The 19,742-nt window shown below is 42.3% G+C and overlaps 1 protein-coding gene across 1 annotated transcript in view; it reads right to left on the bottom strand.

Annotated features, from left to right (window-relative positions):
• Nucleotides 1-3,959, bottom strand: part of LOC123775299 (uncharacterized) — a 74,327-nt gene extending 70,368 nt beyond the window's left edge. The window contains exon 1 of the mRNA XM_045770331.2: nucleotides 3,826-3,959. The gene's annotated coding sequence lies outside the window, so the exon portion shown is untranslated. The remainder of the gene's footprint in view (nucleotides 1-3,825) is intronic.
• Between the last annotated feature and the right edge of the window lie 15,783 nt (nucleotides 3,960-19,742).

Genomic DNA, 19,742 nt, shown 5'->3' with positions numbered 1-19,742 from the left:
AAAAAAAAAAAAAAATGCTGAATAGGAATCGAGTCTGAGAATCCTATACAGTGTTAGGAGAAAATATAAAGTACGGAGAGCAAAAGTCGCTAAATATCAAGACTGAGGAGAGCAGGCAGAGATGACTTGACATTCCCGCAGAGCACACTACACCTGGCCTTATGGCGCGGTGGTGGGGTGCTGCTCTGGATAATTGATGGCGTGGGATGGAGCGTGTTTATCCCTAATGCTGCTGCACTCTATGGATACTTTTGATATCGTTCGCCTTATGCGTTTTTGTATTGGCATCCTTGGTGATATTTAGCGCCCTCTGATTATCCCGCACATTTGATGGTGCTACATAGCCTTCCTGGTTTGGTGCCTTCTATTGATAATTACTTGCTCTATAGACACTGAATGATGTAATGAATTGACGAGTGACAGACACTTGGCAATATCTATAGCCTTTTTCATTGTGTATTTCCCTCTTTTCACTGGCCCTCTCACATCGTTACAGTTCAGGCTAACAACTTTGCTTGTTTTACAATCAGCATAGGAGACACTACGGGCTCACCATAGCCCGTGCTACTTGGAACTTTTTGTTCCAAGTAGCGAATCTTAAACAACAACAATTAAACAACAATCAGCATAATTTTTTTTCGGCCGTTTCAAATCATAATAGATTCAATTTCAATAAATGTTAAAAAATTCTTGCATTTGACATTTAGCATAGCGTCCGGTTTACATGTATCTACTACATGAATTACCTGCGTCAGGGGTGACTATGAACAAATAACACAACTGAGCCTTCATTAATAGCCTCGTCATAAATTTGCCTCTTTAACAACGAGAAGATCACTGACTGTGACCATCTGATAATCTTGCTGCATAACAGGCATTAAATCCCCAACAGGTTCTCAAAGCCTTCAGCGGTATTTAGAATTGGGCTAAAATAACACATTGTATCTGGGAGGCAATGGTCAGTAGCCTGAAAACTGCGGCGTCTCACTCGTAGTTCTAGAGGTGTTGATGGTACTGACACTACCTTACAATACTACCAGTATGTTAGGTTAGATTGGTAGCTTTGATTAAGGCTCATTAATCCGGCTATTTAATGAAGCCGGATTATATTAGATGTTATATAGTTGACTAATTTCTAATATAAGTTAACATGCATCTGTTATATTAGCCGGCTGCTATATATATTTAAGTGTTATACAGTAGACAACTGATACATAACAATTTTCATGATTTACCAAAGTAGTCCAGCCCTAATTTCCTATCCTAAAGTACAATTAAAATATCTTGAATGGCAAGGAAGGAAGATTAGGGGCCAATGACACCAATACACTAAATCCTTATATCTTTCTTTGGAGCCGCTCTTTAGCAATTCAAAAAGGATGATATAAATGCCCAGGTGGTATTGCCCCCTCGCCATATTAGACCTACTTGGCCTTCAACACAGTGGACTAGGGTCCCGGATGATGACGTAAGCAGCGTCCCCTCCAATGTTGTCCAATAACACCTGCCGACATCTGTGCTTCAGCATGGCGCAGTCTTCCTGTTGCCTGGCTGTACAGGCGTTACTGCTCCAGGGAACACGTGAGTAACAAGGAACCGCGTATCAATGTTACCAGGGAACACATGAGTAACAAGGAACCGCGTATCAATGTTACCAGGGAACACATGAGTAACAAGGAACCGCGTATCAATGTTACCAGGGAACACATGAGTAACGGAACCGCGTATCAATATTACCAGGGAACACATGAGTAACAAGGAACCGCGTATCAATATTACCAGGGAACACATGAGTAACAAGGAACCGCGTATCAATGTTACCAGGGAACACATGAGTAACAACGAACCGCGTATCAATGTTACCAGGGAACGCATGAGTAACAGCGAACCGCATATCAGTGTTACAGATATGCGTCGTATTTTAAGTCTGTGTAACAATTTCTTTCGAACTGTCATCGTAATAATTCCACTTATTTCATAAGTGCCATGTACCTCGAGTTCTTTATTACTGCCCTGTCGAGCTATGATCGTTCCAGTAATAAGGCGGTGTTTATAATAGCCGTGTGTGTGTGTGTGTGTGTGTGTGTGTGTGTGTGTGTGTGTGTGTGTGTGTGTGTGTGTGTGTGTACATGTGTACCCCCACTTCGTCAGTCATTGTGCTGTACATGCTTCAGCCCACCTACTGTTAGTAGCATAGATGCTTAATACATTTATTATCTTAAATGATATATATTTATTGCGCTATCATATGTCTTCCGCAGCATTTGATGCAACCTAATTTGTACATTATAACGTGGGGTTTACAATGCTGACAAGTATATTACACAATGTTTTACATAAAATTGTTTTAACTGTAAATAACGTAATGCTTAATCATTTGGGCTGGACGGTAGAGCGACGGTCTCACTTCATGCAGGTCGGTGTTCAATCCCCTGACCGTCCAATTGGTTGGGCACCATTCCTTCCTTCCCGTCCCATCCCAAATCCTTATCTTGATCCCTTCCCAGTGCTATATAGTCGCAATGGCTTGGCGCTTTCTCCTGACAGTTCCCTTCCCTTCCCCCTGTGCATATAATGTATTAAGTCATGTACATTATCTGTTTGTATAATCCAATAATAAAAGTAATATTATAATTTAGTTTCTATTGTTCAATCTCCATTTATAGCCTCTATTATTACAGATTAAAATTAGGATTTATACAAATTACATAGAGCATAGAAAATTAACATTGATTTGGGATCAAACAAAATTTGTTGGAGTTCTTGTTTTCTGCCAACCCAGGATACAAGACTGTATGCTCAGCCTGGCTGGGGTCACGTATGTGAGCCATAGTGTCCTGTCATTCTGCTGCCCCTTGTACCCTGTCTACACCTGCTGTTCCCTGCCTACACCTGTACCGTCTACACATCCTGTACCCTGCCTACGCCTGCTGTACCCTGTTTACACCTGTACCCTGCCTGCAGAAGAACGCCTCCTGCACTCTGGCTACACGTCCTGTAACCTGCCTGTACTTGCTGTGCCCTACCTTCGCTTGCTGTATTCTTTCTGCATTTGCTGTAACATGCCTGTACCTGCCGCACCTATCCTACGCTTGCTGCAGACTCTACACTCTGTCCACATTCTACACACTATCGTATTACCCAGCTGAATACGATAACATTTTTTGGAAACTAAATATTTTCTCTCACTGTAAAAATGCGGACCACCAAATCTGTGTAATAATTTAAACCATTACGGTAACACATCAACGGTATTTACATTCCAATGATTTTAAAGTAAAATGTCGACTGTAGTCCAGCACTATTAATTTTTACAAACCAGTATCACATATAAATGTATATATATTTAAATTTATCACATATAAAACTTAAATATAGTACTATGTGGTCGAAGGGTTTTGCCCTCTGTGGTATCGAACCCTCGGCACCAACAGTGATTGGGATGTAGAGTATTAGCGGATCATGTTCTGGGGAAGACTAGTAGTAGAACACTTTATAATGGTGTTGGGGGGAGGGGAATGATCTGACTGACACACAGGAGCCGATAGGCTTCTCCTTTGGGCCAATATCAACTCTAGTGAAGGATATTTAACATTGACAGCTGACGATGTTAATAAGATGTTATTTCTCTAAAATTCCAACAATTTAAAAAATCTCAGCTGTTACAAAAACACAATTCTGTCAGAGCCGTTCAAGAACGAAACAGTTGCCGCCTGCCTTGTTCTGCTTCATGAGTAGATGTATTAACCTACAGCAGGAGGGAGATGGGGGTTGGGACCTCCAAGACCAAGACTTGGAGGTCTTGATGAACATAATACAACTCACCCTTTGGAGTCTCTGGAGGGGAGGAAGGGTGGTGGTGAGCGCCGCCACCGTGTCGTCTGTTGCAGCCACAGGGGCGGACCTTGCTGCGGGCCTCTGTGGCAAGGACGGGGCCCTGGGGGCTGGTCGTTGTCCTGGTGGTCGGTCCTGTAACCTTCTGGCCGTTGCCAGCCTTCTTGGGTGTCGGAGATCTGGTAGGGGAGGATTTTCCTGACACGGGGCTCGTGGGAGTCTTGGCCGTGGGGGAAGTCTTAGTGGGAGTGGAGACAGCACCCACGTTAAGGGTAGTGGGGCGGCGCCCCTTACTACCGGCTGCAGAGGGCGGTGGCGAGGCACGCTGGGAGGCAAGTGAGGAAGGCGAGGCACGCTGGGAGGCAAGTGAGGAAGGTGAGGCACGCTGTGAGGCAGGTGAGGCACGCTGGGGGGCAAGTGAGGAAGGTGAGGCACGCTGTGAGGCAAGTGAGGAAGGTGAGGCACGCTGGGGGGCAAGTGAGGAAGGTGAGGCGCGCTGGACACCCATTATGACGATTGAGCTGAGGGAGTGTTTAGAGGAGCACTGGACTGCAGGGTGGCAGGTGACAGTGGTGGAGAGAGAGAACACACGTGACGCGCTCGCTGTACACACCACCTGATGCTGCTGCCTTCATCCGCGACGCTCTCATGCACACTGCTCTGTTGTACGTCGCTCGGCCCATACCCCACCCCCGCTCAACACGCCCACGGCCCCTACCGCCTTCCTCACCACGCCCACTGTCACACTGCCTCCCTCACAAGCCCACGGTCCCCTACTGCCTCCCCTCACAAGCCCACGGTCCCTACTGCCTCATTTACGACGCCCAAGTACACAAAGCCTCACATAGAATCTATACACAAGCCGATTAAGTGTTGAAGAGTCACGTCACTGCTAAAAAGGCCATTCATGTATGTTTAGACTCCTGAAATCGGTTTCCATACTTGGATTTGTACGCAGTCATTCATGCAGCAGTACGCAACCGTTGGGGATGATCATTGGTCGAGCGGTACCAATAACAAACTGCGTAGTATTAAGTGTAGCCTATTCCCATGGCTTCCCCACCACCGGAGACGCCTCTGGCTAGGCTGCATATTGGTCACACAAACTCCTGGGCTGCTACATATACTTTCCCCGGCTTGGGTCCTTTTTTGATAATTACTTAACTCCTTTAGCAGTTAATGGATCAACGACCGGGACCTTAATTGTCCGAACTTCATTGTCCTGCTCACAGTTGTGAACCTCCTCGTAAAATGTTCAGATTTTCGGGTTGATCAAAGTCGATCTTGTTTTCTCATTGCTTCGGAAGTCGCTTGTGCTTCAGTACATTCCTTGGTGAATTTGATACTTTTTGACATCGCTCGTCTTTATGTTCGTTTAGCCCCTTATTTACATCTTAAATGATGTCTCGGTCTTTCTAAATATTCTGTTCGAAAGACGGGTTGAGAGGCGGAACCCAAGAGCCGTACCTCATCCCCCACACGTACAACTAGGTGAATACAAGGGAAAGATAAAACTGGAGAATAGCATTAGCTGTATTATTGGGGAAATTTTTATGAATCTTAGTATTTTTTGTCTAATTTCGAACATTTATGCATTGATTTCTTGGTTTAAGATTACCTCACTAAAGCCAACCAACACCCTGACCCCCTACACTGCTCCCTTAAATATAGAACATTCCTGTCCACTACCACTAGTCGCTCCAGCTGTACAGGTCTGTCACGACGAGGACTGTGTGTGTGTCCTGATGAGAGAGGCGTGGTCGCAGGAGGTGCCTGATGTGCCTTCCACCCTCCGTACACAGAGACTGGGATCCCTTGCCATCTTCCCAGCAGGGCGGTTCAAACCTGTGATGGATCACCGCCCTATCTCGTGTGTCCTGTATCATCCCACCACATCGGGAGACCTCCATCCATTAGCTTTTATGCTGTGGAAATTCATTTTAGTCCGTGTATGAGATTCGTGTACAGTTAAGTTAATATTACTTACGACAATGCATAAATTAGCATACATTATTCCGGTAGATATCTTCTTCACATTCGGTGAAAGTCAAAACACCCTGTAGAACACATGCTGCCTGTCCCTGTATAGAGAACACCTGCTGCCCACTCCTATATACAGAGCACGTGCTTCGCACCTCTGTATACCCAACACCTGCTACCCAACCCTATCTACAGAACACCCGCTATACTAACCCCCCCCCCAATAGATAATATTCACCCGGGGCTTTACCCGGCCAGTGATGACGTCAGTCTTCCCGCCATTATCATAAAAAATGGACGAAGGGAGTTCTACCCACACCCTAATGTCCTTCCTGTTGTTGTCTCAAGTCGTAACCCTTAAGGGATTAGAGTAGGCGGGCGTGAAGGAGGAATAGGTAAGCATTATTAATGTTTAGGGCGCTCTGTGAGTCCCATGTCACCAAGGATGGAGACGGTTCTTGACGATTAGGTTAATAACTAGGTACCTTATGGTCGTAAATACAGATAAATGGCGATAATGCGTTTAGTATATTTCCAGGGGACGTTACATGGGTTTGGTCTGCGTTTCTGTGTTTCATATCACTTGTACACACCAGAGACTTGGGTTTCTTCATACTGTAATACATAATTTTCTATATACTGTAATGTGTACTTTTCTTCATATTGTATATAGGTTTGTTCATACTGTAATGTATTACTTTCTTTGTATAGCAATCAAATGTATTCATATTGTAACGTAATTCTTCTTTATTCTGTAATGTGTTTTCCTTCATACTGTAAAAATATGTAGGATATATGTATATATAAGTATATGCAATGCAAGATAAAAAATATTGAAATGTTAAAATGCGGAATAATCACAATTAAAATCAGATTGAATATCTTTTACGATGTCACGGCGATGTTAGCAGCCTAACTCGGCCAAGCTTCAGTGGGAGTCCATGCCGAGTTACCGTTATTAGTTTCATTAAGAAACAATACAATAGCATATCCTAGTCGTTGCTAGAGCCTAGGTGAAGACGCCCTTATCGACTGTACCGCATTTGTAAGGCGATAAATTCTTAGGGATTTTCACGCCATATTAATTTTACTTTTCGACATAAAGTAAATGTCTGAGAACCCACGCAATAAATCTACAAAACTGTAATTGATAAAGGAAGATTAAATAAAATATTAGATAATTTAGACATTATTTCCATGTTCATTACTTCTGGTTACTGCAAGGCAAAAATGCAACATTTTCCGTACAGTTATCTGGATAAATGCATATTTTTCCCTTGAGCAGCATAATAAAATATCTAAAGAGTAGTTCGAATAAACAAAGGGAATAGAACCCAAATGTTCTGGGAAGACGACCCTTGTGCCTGGCAGCATATGCGTGTACTGCAGAAGACGACTTTTAAGGTAATAAGTATTACCTTAAAAAGTATTAAGAATTGGTTTGGATGATATTAATAATATAATAAATAATATTAGTAATATTTTATTTTTCAGAAACACAGAATCTCAATACATAGTGATTAGGTTCTAGAGTATTTGTATTTTATACAAATTCACTAATTAATCGCAGCGTTTCGACCGTCTCATAAGAGTGTATAATTTGTATATTTGTATATTAATATGTTATAGCAGATTGGGTCTCGTCCCAATCTGTTTACCCGCGGTTGTATGGGTTCTGTCATGTGGGAGCTGGTGGATGATGTATGGGTTCTGTCATCAGTGGATGTTCAGGCATATGAATTCCCTCACTGTCCTATGAGGGAATCGAACCCAAGTTAAAAATAAAAAATAAAAAAATAAAACTTAATGCATTAAGTTTTATTTTATTAAAGCGCATTCGGGTTCACATGCCGAAAGGTCCCGGGTAAATTTATCGCGGCAGGACAGAAGCGTTTGGGTAACGTGTCCTTTCTCCTGATGTCTGTATATACCTAACAATATCTAGGTATTTTATCTATATACCTACTTAGTTATTTTTCTTTCCTCTTTTACCTAGTAGTTTTAGGAGTTTTAGTTTTTAGGAGCTCCTAGTTTTAGGAGCCGGTCGGCCGAGCGGACTCCTAAAACGGGTTCTATCCCAGGCGCCGGCGAGAAACAATGGGCAGAGTTTCTTTCACCGTATGCCCCTGTTACCTAGCAGTAAAATAGGTACCTAGGTGTTAGTTGTCACGGGCTGCTTCCTGGGGGTGGAGGCCTGGTCGAGGACCGGGCCGCGGGGACACTAAAACCCCGAAATCATCTCAAGATAACCTCAAGAAGAGTAATCAAGGCCACAAGGCTAACACAGCAAACCAGACATGACAATGCGGAGCTCATCGAAACTTTACAAAAAAAAACTGAACAATTTGGCGGATATTGATCCAGATAACTGTTTCAGACGGCCAGATGTAACACAAACAAGGAGCAACAGTTTCAGGCTCAATAAGCCAAAATGTAGGACAGAAAATAGGACATCTTTTTTTCACCCATAGGGCTATAAATCCATAAGGTTTGGGTTTCCCGGTAGTAGATTCGGGGTTGGGCACGTTTCCTATCACCTGCTGCCCCTGTCCACCTAGCAGTAAATAGGTACCCGGGAGTTAGTCAGCTTGTTGTGGGGTTGCATCTTTGGGGGGGGGGAACCTCGATGTAAGCCTAACATGTACTCAATGTATAAACTGTCTGCCTGTCCCCCCGACAATTAAAATTATAATAATAAACCCGTGGAACTGCCTACCCGCCGAAGCCGTAAAGGCCAAAACATTGCTCAAAATCCAGCTTGAAAACCTTATCATGACAAATAGCGGACGTTTGATAAACCGTCGGATTCCTGTCCTCGTCAAGGCCACTAGAGTGTTAGTGGCCCTCGGGTAAATTCAGGTTAACAGGTAGCCGGGAGTTAGTAAGCTGTTGTGGGTTGCATCCTGGTGAAGGTCAGTAATTGGCCTAAAGGGACCTTCACAAACCTAACAATTTAAATGTATTTTTTGTGTTTCATTATAGACAGTATTTAAAGTTAACCATTAACCGCAACCACCATTTTGACATCCTCTCCTTGACTGCTTTGTTTTTATTATTTGTGTGTGTGTGTGTGTGCGTGTGTGTGTGTGTGCGTGTGTGTGCGTGTGTGTGTGTGTGTGTGTGTGTGCGTGTGTGTGTGCGTGTGTGTGCGTGTGTGTGTGTGTGTGTGTGTGTGTGTGTGCGTGTGTGTGCGTGTGTGTGTGTGTGTGTGTGTGTGTGTGTGTGTGTGTGTGTGTGTGTGCGTGTGTGCGCGCGTGTGTTGATAAGCCAAAACAGTTTAGTGTATAAAACGAATATTATCCGTATTCTTTAATGCTTATTCAAAGAAAATGAAATAATTTGGGTAACTATACTATTATATAACGTGGAATATTCCGGCATCGGAGTTGTATTTGTTGCAAAAAGACAAAAAAACAAAAATAAGATGCTATAATTTTCTTCTTGATTATATCAAATTAAGTTTCTATTTTTGATATAATGGCACGTAGATACAAAAATCTGAAATCCCATTCCTGTATTGACAACGTAGATTATAGCCCTACGCCTATATCCTTGTAATCCTGGGTACAGATCAACGCTTTTTTTATTATTTCTATTATAAACAAGCTTAGGTATGCACAACAATGTACTGCTACCCTATTCTGTATGAAATAGGGTAGCAGTATATACGTATGTATTTCATATGTCTGTATGAGATTACACAGTGTAGATAAAAAAATCAGCTACAAGCCTATCAAACATCCCCACCTCACAGAGCGACCAGTCATACATGGAATCAGCAGAAAATATAAAATATAAGGCTGAGATATTAGTCTCCACTAGCATAATAATATCTTCCAATATTCCTGAGTGTATGAAGTAATTACTGAGCTCAAAGTACATCATTCCATTTGGTCTGAAGTCACATATAACAGGTCAATCACAGATATAGTGTTGGAGGATAACGTAGAGGATATAATGTACAAAAGTTAAAGTATCTATACCTTGTTTATTAACAGACTCGGGAACTGAAATAACAATTTGAACCGTATATAACGGGTCCGCAGCATAGACAGTTCAATTCATTTATTATGCACCCCATACCCATCTTGTAGGCGGTAGTAGAAAGGGTTACAGAGGCACATAATGGGCTCGGGGAATGAACCCCACAATTCATTTAGCTAAGCAAGTTACAATCTTGGTGAACTAGTTACAAAATTCAGTATAAGTCGTCACATCAACAATGGGTTCGAGATCGATCACAAGTACAGTTTCTAAATTAAGCAACTGACATATGTGGAGAGCTAGTGTCACAATTGATTTGTTTATCCTGCACACCGCCCCCCATCCAGTGGGCAGCGGTGGATAGGTTACAATCACTCTTAGTTACTACCTACAGTTAGCAAACTGGGGATATTTGGCTAAAATTTCTGGTAGCAGATTATTTTCAATTAAATATTTACACATCTTTGGAACGTTGATTATAAAAATCGTCTCTGAATTCACGTATCTTTCCGCACTCCATCACATAGTGACGGAGGGTGTGCGAATAATTTTGTTGACACAGTTTACATTTGGTCAGGTCTACATCAGCAGATAATGAGAATTCCCAGAGATACTGGTAACCGAGTCTAAGCCGAGCAGTAGTAACATCTAGAAGTCTGCTGATTTTATTGGATGAACCATAGATGTGTGGCTCCTCTTGCATGATAGTATGATGATAGATGGAATTACTGGTGTCAATTTCACTTTGCCTCAGATCTACAAGATCTTGTTGAAGTTCTCGGTGTACTGCTGCTCTCAGATTGCTCATTGACAATCCAAGGTTACACTCAACATCTCCTTTAAAGGCAGATTCTTAGACGCAACAAAATTCAACACTAATTCCAGAAACCAAATGATACATAAAAACATTTGCTACTGTCACAGGTCCTTTACTTTATATATAATACACAGGTCCTTTAAACGCGTTTCCTTATAACCGACGCCTCTGTTCACTTACCTAACAGTAAATAGGTACTTTGGATTTTCGCGATTGTAGTGGGTTGCAAAATAAACAACCACTGGCCTTGTGACACTTGGGTCAGCCTACGAGGCTCCATGTTCCTGACAGTGGTAAACCACATCTGCTTCAACCCTTCACCGTGTACACAAACCTACCATCTCAACCTCCTCCAGGAATAATGACTTGGAAGAATTATCCACTGCGGCACATTCCTTGACAATCATTACTTAAACATGTTACTATGTGGAGGTTTAGGATGGGTGGATAATAAGAGCACCATCTGTCTTACATATGCCACAGGAGACGCCTCTTAGCGTATGACATTCAGAACATTCCGTTAAGGAACAAAAACCAACGTTAACTGGACGGAACATGATAGTCTGATCGTTACTTGGTAATGGCTCCTTCTCTCTGGAATCTTCGTCGTACCAATAACAGGAACCGTCAGTTGCCATTCCCCGTGCCATCATCTGTTGGTCGTTTCTTGGAGGATGAACGGACGAGAGATAATTGCCAGCAAAGATTCCTGGAAGCTACTGACGGCTGCCGCCCTCGCTGGTGTTGGGTGCTCGCTTGACTGTTTGCATCTGTTGGCTACTAACTTTCTTCATAAGTCAAATTAGCCGAATTTTGGCTAAAATCAATAACGCTCCTTCGTATATATATATATATATATATATATATATATATATATATATATATATATATATATATATATATATATATATATATATATATATATATAACTGGTGTGTACTGGCAGCAGGTTTTCTTTTATACATGTCTCATTGAATATGACAGCATATTCCGTATTAAAAATTTTCTGGTTTAGGGCTTCTATCCCTCTCACTAGTGCTCTTGCATCAGGGTTCAGCTGGAAGAAGAGTTCACCAAAAGTCATGTTCGTTTTCAAGGTGAAGAAAAAAGAGTTTAATAACTGAAGAATGTATTACACTTAATGTAAAATCGCACGACGTTTCGAACCTATATGGTTCATTCTCAAGTGATGTTACAGTACAAAGCATTATATTGTATACTAATAGGGGGTCAGGTGAATACAAATGGATCGAACAATGGAGTCAGGTGTAAACAAAGGGTGTACATTGGGTACACATGAAGGAGAAAAGAAGCTAAGGAACAGAGGGATGAATAGGGTACATACAAAAATTAATCAAGCTTAGTGGGAGAGGGCAGTGGTGGGCAGGGTGGAGAGGACAGTGGTGGGCAGGGAGGAGAGCAGACAGTGGTGGGCAGGGAGGAGAGCAGACAGTGGTGGGCAGGGTGGAGAGGACAGTGGTGGGCAGGGTGGAGAGCAGACAGTGGTGGGCAGGGTGGAGAGGACAGTGGTGGGCAGGGTGGAGAGGACAGTGGTGGGCAGGGTGGAGAGGACAGTGGTGGGCAGGGTGGAGAGGACAGTGGTGGGCAGGGTGGAGAGGACAGTGGTGGGCAGGGAGGAGAGCAGACAGGCAGGTCGGCAGACAAAGGAAAACAATGTAACAAGATATTTACATATAGTGGACAAACTCAAACAAAAGCGAATTGAAATCCCAACGCTACAAGCCTACCTGTAAACCCACACCAATTAATTCTCCATTTGCTTGGTGGACTCAAGCCAAAACACTCAATGGAATAAACACAAAATGCAACACAAATATCGATGTAAAATATTACGCTAAATGATATTTGAAATTTACAGATTCAAACATAATTGTTAAATCAATAATAATATAAATTATAATTGATTATAGTAATGATCACAAAGAAGTTTTGTCTCATCTGAAATCTTTCGCCATTGGCGGAGTCCCCTCAAACTTATATAAATATATTGTATTTTATAGATTTTCTAACCTAACCAAACAGATCTATAACAAAACTCACAATCCTGTCTTAGCTAACCAAACCAAACCTCATCTAACGTAGCCAAGACAAACCACACTCAACTGTGTCGTGTGTGAGTTATGAGTGAGTGAGTACCATGAATACCAACAGTGTTATGAGTGAGAGAGTGAATACTAACAGTGAGTGAGAACATATCTCGAACCCTGATCTTGTAGGACGGCCATAAATGTATGTATTGTATCCCTAGCCCTGTCCATGGAGGACACAAGAAAATGTACATATGGTAGTTACCATAGTTAGCATTGTAAATATATCTCATGTGTGTGATAGAACATAAACTTTAAAATACCAACCCAATCGAACCTACCTCTCCCAGCCTAACCTGATGATGTATACTCGCCAGAGAAGCCTCACAAACCACTAAGAAAGTGATGTCAACTCCTTACTATAAAACCTACATAAAATCCATCATTTCTATCAAAATATAGTCATGTATATTAATATATCACAAGGCTAGATGGCCTAATACGAGACATTAATGCATAAATGAGTTAAATAAAAAGCAAAGAAATGAAACAAATTAGTAAAAACTAAATGAAAAACTAAATTATGCACAAAGTTAATTATACGTAAAAGTAACTATCATAAACTCTCCGATAAAGACTAATTGGAAAACGTAGAAGCTAAAAATATAATCAGCAAGTTTAAACAAAATTTGTCAGGGATACTAAATTAAATTTCAAACTACCCAAAAAAAATCATAGACTTACGTAATTAAACACTCGACAATCTCCCCCCTCTTATTCCTAAAAATATTACATACCCTACCTCTTCTTACTCAAATAATTATTGTATGATACACACACGCGCGCTGTAAAGAAACCTGTAGTTACGCAAATTGGATGCAAGGCAGGATTCACTGTCGTTATTTAGCGAGAAATTATATTTTTGTTATGGCCAGAGTACTTTTGTTTCCTTTAACACATTTAGGTACATCTGCTTTTGTGTAGCTGCCCTAGACTATATGAAGGGGCGTACAGGGTGTGTCAAGAACTAGGTACCCTAGACTATATGAAGGGGCGTACAGGGTGTGTCAAGAACTAGGTACCCTAGACTATATGAAGGGGCGTACAGGGTGTGTCAAGAACTAGGTACCCTAGACTATATGAAGGGGCGTACAGTGCGTCAACAAACTAGCTACGTGATGCTAAAATCCCAATCACACAGGATGGTTAGTCATACAGAGGCATGTGATAAGTAGTCTGCACTGGCAAACTTTGGGTGCATTATGAGGATATTATCATGAACACGTGAATAAGGCAGCATTGATATTAAAAGTCCCCCATCTCTCAGGATGGTTAGTCATACAGGGCCATGTGTTCAGTAGCCTGCACTGGCAAATTTTGGGTGCAATATGAGGATATCTTCAAGAGCACGAGAGTAAATAAAGTAATTGCTGAAGCTCCAGGTACCTTTTGCCAACGGGTCTGAATGGTCTGATAACTTGGGTATTCAGTGATGTAGTGTACAAGATCATGCCCCAGTTCCTGCTCACAGAGTTTGCACCTGGAGTGCTCAGGATTGGGAGATCCGTCACCTGTAGCCACCTGCCACAGGTAACGGTAACCCAACCTGATCCTGGCAACCACTGTGTCGCACAGTCTAGTGGACGTTTTGTGCTGCCCATAAACATAGGTTTCAGATCTGAACAAATCATAGCTTTTTAAACTGGTGATTTCAGGTCGTTGGGAGTCGGTAATTTTTCTTCTATGAGACCTGAGTGTTTGGTACAATATAGTTTTGACAGCAGAGATGGGGATACCTTGGTCTAATTCAACTTTATCTTTCTTACACGCTAATTTGGCTGCATTGTCTGTGTCAATATGATGGATTATATTTATGTGTGATGGTATCCATACAAAGGAGATTCGAAACCCTTTACTCTGCAGCGATTAGGTCATTTATAATTGCTAGTACGAGGCTCTTGCTGTCGATCATCCAGGAGAAATTTTCAATTGCTCGAAGAGCAAACTTTGAATCACAAAATATTATTCCTCCTCCTATGTTGTTTAATGTTCTGGTAGCTAGTTGTAGTGCCGCTAGTTCTGTTTGTGTGGAGGTCACCCAGTTGTTTAACCTGACAATGACAGTCTGTTATTTATATATATTTATATATATATATATATATATATATATATATATATATATATATATATATATATATATATATATATATATATATTACATATATAACTATTAGAAGTTAATGTAACTATTAGACCAATGTAACTATTAGAAGTTACATTGGGATTGTGAGGATATATAGCATAGTAATTACATTCTTGTAAAGCCACAAGTACGCGCAGCGTGTCGGGCAGGTCCTTAATCTAAGAAACTTATAAGTAGGTAAATACTTGCAAAATTTATAAAACTGATAACAGTTACATAGCATGAAAAAAAATAAAAGATGAGAAAAAATTGTAGGTATATTAAAGCACATAGGTAGCTCAGAATGATTGCAATGACAGCTTGAATGGTAGTTTAACAAAACTTAGCAGGCACAATACAGCATATGGCTAGCACATAAAAGAAGACAGCAATGAATACAATGATAAAGTTGTTTGGATCAAGTACATAAAGATTGGGAGATTGGGTAACACTAGATAACTAGATTCACACTGCTGTGTGAATATATTATTTCAATAAAGCCTACATGCTGCTGCAGTTCGTCCAGTAGACGATTGGACTGAGCCGTCGGTGTAGACACAGTGCTCGTGAGATCTTAAATTTTCGATGGAGGAGGCAATTGTTTCAAGTGTGACAGCTTTAAGAAGAGCAAGATTCTCATTACCTTTCTTGGTGACGTAATGTATAATACTTGTGTATGATACGTGCCAGAGTACACAATTACTGTGTTTTTCTGTTTCCTAAAATATATTGAAAAGTTTTAGTATACTAGAATGTATGGCTTGAAGCCCATCACCCTCTGGAGGATTATTGTGGCTACTACAATAGCTTAGTGACATGCCAGCAAGTATGGTTGAGTCCTGAACACAGTTTAGGACATAAATCAGATTCAAGATTCAAAAGAGACATAATACTGATTTGAAGTGCAGTAGCTGAGTTTTGGAACAAATTACTGGGGAACATAATATACATGGAATCACTCGATTGATTCAAGCGAAGAATGGACATCTATATGGATATAAATAGGTGCTGACGCGTATGGATCAATAGGCTTTCTGCAGTTATGTTTATTCTTACCGTCTTATACCTGTGGTCAAGAACTAAATCAGGTGTGGACTAGACGATCAGGTCACTTGTGGTGACCTGATCGTCAAGTGTCTTGCTAATACCACAATATCATATCTTCTCCTTCTCTCTCATTATTTACCTATTCAAAATATTATTTTACAAACTTGCATGATTACTAATAAAAACTTCTGCGATAGAAATTATGTGAAATGACTATTTGAGTAGCCATTTCCTAATCAGATTTTGTAATAAATTATTTAAGAATTTGAAATTTTTGCACGTAAACACGCGTTTTGCCGTGTGGTTAAGGCATGCCGGAGAGCACAGTTCGTGAGTGATCCCGCATCTTGGAACACGAGTGTTCCGGGGAGGAAAATGAGCCAATATTTGAGAGACGATCAGTGGGGCGTTACAGCAACATGGTGGTGAGTTGTGGCCCGCTCCCCCACACCTCCACCCTCGGGACCTTCCCTACAAACACTGCCTGCCAAAGTTACGCGCAAAATGTGATTTTTTTACCTTGGTGTATTAACACTGATGAGGCTACAACAAGTACATGGCATTATTCTGCTCCAGTGAGTCATAGACGAGCCCTTTACACCATAGGTACCTGTTAAAGAATATTTTATGTAGTTTAGTATGTACAGTAATTAGCTTTGGAGTCCGTAACTGGTTTTATGTGTAAACATTTATTTCTGAAGAGGGAAAAGATTGCTCTCAATGAGATTCTTAACGTCTGCAACCTGTCTTCTTAAAAAGAACGTCGCTTTTGGCCGTTTGCCCGTATGGCCGAATATGGACGTAATTTGAAAATGAAAAAAAAATTAAAATAAATTTTGGATTTTTTTTTTTCAACAACAGTAAGTTAAGGGTCCTCTGATAGGTTAGGTGGGCAGGAAATTCTCATAAAGTTTCAAAACGTTAATGGAAAGTTCCTCTTCTAAGCTGTCCGAGGAGGGCCGGACGACTCAAACAGAAAACGGAACAGAACGTCACTTTTGTGAGTCGATTTCATTTCAAATTACGTCCAAATTTGGCCATAGTGCGCATACGAGCCAAAAGTGACGTTATTTTTAAGAGGACGGGTTGCATTTCCTTCCTTACATCACGTAGCGTGTCTGAACCAGTAGATAACATTATCGCGAGCTGTAATTGGTCTAGAGATGCTGTAATTGGAGAGTACGTTGGTCCCGCTCAATCAGCAATTTTCAGTGATTCCAAACTTGCTATATAATTGATGTTACTTTTGCCGGTAATTGAAGGATAGGAAAATATCAATGTTCTAAAAGCAATTTTCCTGTATTTGAGGAATTGCGACTTTGACCGCCGTCAGTGTTAGCAGTTTGCAAAGATCTGCCTCTTGTTAAAGCCAAGTTATGTGAACATGTTGTTTTAGACTGAGTGTCTACGAGCAAAAGTTGCAAGTAGCACGGGCTATGGTGAGCCCGTAGTGGAGTTGCCTGGCACAGGAGCGGGGCAAGTAGCACGGGCTATGGTGAGCCCGTAGTGGAGTTACCTGGCACAGGAGCGGGGCTGTAACTCCTGTGAACAGATGTTGGGTTATGGACCAGCAAGTGTGCTTTGATCCTCAACAAGTGCGCAAACCAGAGAGGACAGTTGGTCACGCTGCCTAGGCAAGTATGAGTTAAGAGCACAAGTAAATGGTATTGTCTGAAGAGGAAAGAGGCGTCGTGGAAATCCAGGATGCAGCAGAATTACCTTTCAAGGAAGGTCAGAGCATGTGGCGCGGGCATGGCCACATTTAGTCAGCGTAGAACACTGTCAACAGCACTGTAGGTGACATAATATTTAGGTTTCGGCTTATCGAGGTCCCGCAAGACCAGGGCGGCCGCCCACGTGCAGTACTGGTGGCCGCCCACGGGTAGTACTGGCGGCCGCCCATGTGCAGTACTGGCGGCCGCCCACGTGCCAATACTTATTTTTTTGGCAGGGATATTCCTGCGCGAGCCCTAAGCCTCTGGCTGGCCCACTAAGTGTTGCTTGTTTCTGTTTTACTTGGGCGGAGTATGAGTATTTATGACTCGTATGGTCGCTTCAGTAAGATTTTGCCCCATGTCAGAGCCGGTCGGCCGAGCGGACAGCACGCTGGACTTGTGATCCTGTGGTCCTGGGTTCGATCCCAGGCGCCGGCGAGAAACACTGGGCAGAGTTTCTTTCACCCTATGCCCCTGTTACCTAGCAGTAAAATAGGTACCTGGGTATTAGTCAGCTGTCACGGGCTGCTTCCTGGGGGTGGAGGCCTGGTCGAGGACCGGGCCGCGGGGACACTAAAAAGCCCCGAAATCATCTCAAGATAACCTCAAGATGTGTTTAACAACTTCTACTCTGTTGAATCTTAGTTGAAATCTTAATGGGTTTGTAACTGTGCACTGTGTTAGATAATGTTCCAGTGGTCTGTCGGGCATTTCTCCACAGTGCTGACATTTCCTCTCATCTTCCGGAACCTGTAAGCCTATTTCCCATGCACATGGGTATCCAAGCCTGATACGATGTAAGTGCACTTCTGTTGCTCTACTGCTCCCTTTAATCAAACTAAGTGGTTCGTAGTTGGTTGAATTCTTGTACCAACCCGCAGATCCTGATGTTGCAACTGCTGTGTTGGCCGCCCACGTGTCAGTACTGGTGGCCGCCCACGTGTCAGTACTGGTGGCCGCCCACGTGTCAGTACTGGTACGTGAGCACGTGTTACCGGCACGAGGCTGCCAGTGCCCCCTCTCCCTTTCATCTTTAAACTCCTACATATAATAAATATATTTATTATGGTCTGCGTTTAAACAGACTTTAAGAGTGTTCTCAACCATTTTGGTCCCTTCATAAAAATGCTAAAATACAAACATAATAAATTATAATTTGCTGCTCATAATTTCCTTGAGCACGAGAGATGTTTGTGAACATTTTTGTCAAGTTGGGCACACGCTTTTACAAAGCTTCCCCGCCCCTGGCTACTGACCTGACTCGGGATATAAATCACAAAAAATTGCCTACCTCCTAGGTGAACAGGGGCATAAGGTGAAAGAAAACGTGCCAAACCGTTTCTGTACTGCCTAGGAATTGATTCGGGGTCCCCTCGGGTGTGAGCCGAGGACGAAGACCACTACGCGCCTCTCATAAGCTGAGATAATTCTTGTTGTGGTGTTGGGCTTAAGACTTATCAACCTCTGGAGGGTTATTAAGGCTTATCAACCTCTGGAGGGTTATTAAGGCCACCACAGGAGGTTACTGACCAGCCACCAAGTATACTTTACCCCTGAACATAGTCCAGGACTGAGGTATACTCTCAAGTGTATCTACACCGAGAAGCGCTTTACACCTCTCGGTGTATATGTCCCTTTCTTAGTTCTTCATATATGATCTCAATACCAAGACATTTGTGGATGTCTTACGGTAGACTGGTGTCTAGGTACGACTGAGTTACTTCAACCCTCGCTGCGGGACGACACCCGCAAGTCTGGCCTCGGGCCGGGCTTGGGGAGTAGAAGAACTCCCAGAACCCCATCAACCAGGTAACCAGGTAACCCCAGCCTGTGTAGGTCGTACATATAGTAACCATGACCACCATCGTACATATATTGACTTACAAGGCAGTAGTAAAGAAAGTAGAAACCGGAACTATCAAATTTGGACAAACGTTTAATGTTTTATATTGATGTTGTAAAGGAAATCTATAGGGTGGGAACTACGAGGGTGAGGTTGGGTGGGACACTACCCACCCTACACAGGTCTACATGCTGTAGATGGTCCCCAACAGGTATGTACACAGGTGTAGCAGTGAGGACCTGGCATGTATGTGTTCCCAGGTGACTGGTGGGGACAGGAGCGGGGAGGGTCT

Source organism: Procambarus clarkii, chromosome 70, assembly GCF_040958095.1.
Source record: "Procambarus clarkii isolate CNS0578487 chromosome 70, FALCON_Pclarkii_2.0, whole genome shotgun sequence".
Lineage (NCBI taxonomy): Eukaryota > Metazoa > Arthropoda > Malacostraca > Decapoda > Cambaridae > Procambarus > Procambarus clarkii.
The sequence above is the reverse complement of the archived record's forward strand: the minus strand, read 5'-3'. Positions and strand labels throughout refer to the sequence as shown.